Raw genomic sequence first — 938 nt, forward strand, 5'->3', positions numbered from 1 at the left:
CGTGTCCCCGAAAATCTCCGCGAACCTTTCCTGGCAATATTGTAGATGCGGCACCCGGCCCAGCCACCGGGGGCAACCGCCGAAAGTGTCCGCCCTCCTGGAGCGAAGGCCCGGGCAAGGCCCGTTTGAAAAACCTCATACGGACTTCCAGGGCCGGAGCCCCGGCGCCAGGTCGACCGCGGGCCTCCCTCCCGGGGCCCAGCACGGCTCGTCTCCCCCGCGGGAGCAGCCCGCTGCCCGCGCCGAAGGCCCCCGGACCCGCCCGGCCTCCGGGCAGGGCACCGGGGAGAAGTAGGAATCGCGGCCGGGCTCCTGGAACTCTCGCCCGGCCAAGCCGCTCGGCCCGCCCCTGGGCCGGAGCTCCAGTCGACATGGAGCCAAACTCGCGGTTGAACCTCTCCTGCAGCACGGTCCGGCCCCGGAGGTTCCTCCGTCCGACCTCCTGGAACCCAAGATGGGCATCTAGGGTCCCGAAAACCGTGTCCCCGAAAATCTCCGCGGACCTTTCCTGGCAATATTGTAGATGTGGCACCCGGCCCAGCCGCCGGGAGCAACCGCCGAAAGTGTCCGGCCTCCTGGAGCGAAGGCCCGGGCACGGCCCGTTTGAAAATCCTCATACGGACTTCCAGGGCCGGAGCTCGGGAGCCAGGTCGACCCCGGGCCTCCCTCCCGGGCGTTAGGGCGGCTCGTCTCCCCCGCGGGAGCAGCCCGCTGCCCGCGCCGAAGGCCCCCGGACCCGCCCGGCCTCCGGGCAGGGCACCGGGGAGAAGTAGGAATCGCGGCCGGGCTCCTGGAACTCTCGCCCGGCCAGGCCGCCCGGCCCGCCCCGGGGCCGGAGCTCCAGTCGACATGGAGCCAAACTCGGTTTTGACCCCCTCCTTCGGAACGGTCCGGCCCCGGAGGTTCCTCCGTCCGAGCTCCTGGAACCCAAGATGGGC

The sequence above is a fragment of the Alligator mississippiensis genome, unplaced genomic scaffold, assembly GCF_030867095.1.
Source record: "Alligator mississippiensis isolate rAllMis1 unplaced genomic scaffold, rAllMis1 scaffold_52, whole genome shotgun sequence".
NCBI classification, from domain to species: domain Eukaryota; kingdom Metazoa; phylum Chordata; order Crocodylia; family Alligatoridae; genus Alligator; species Alligator mississippiensis.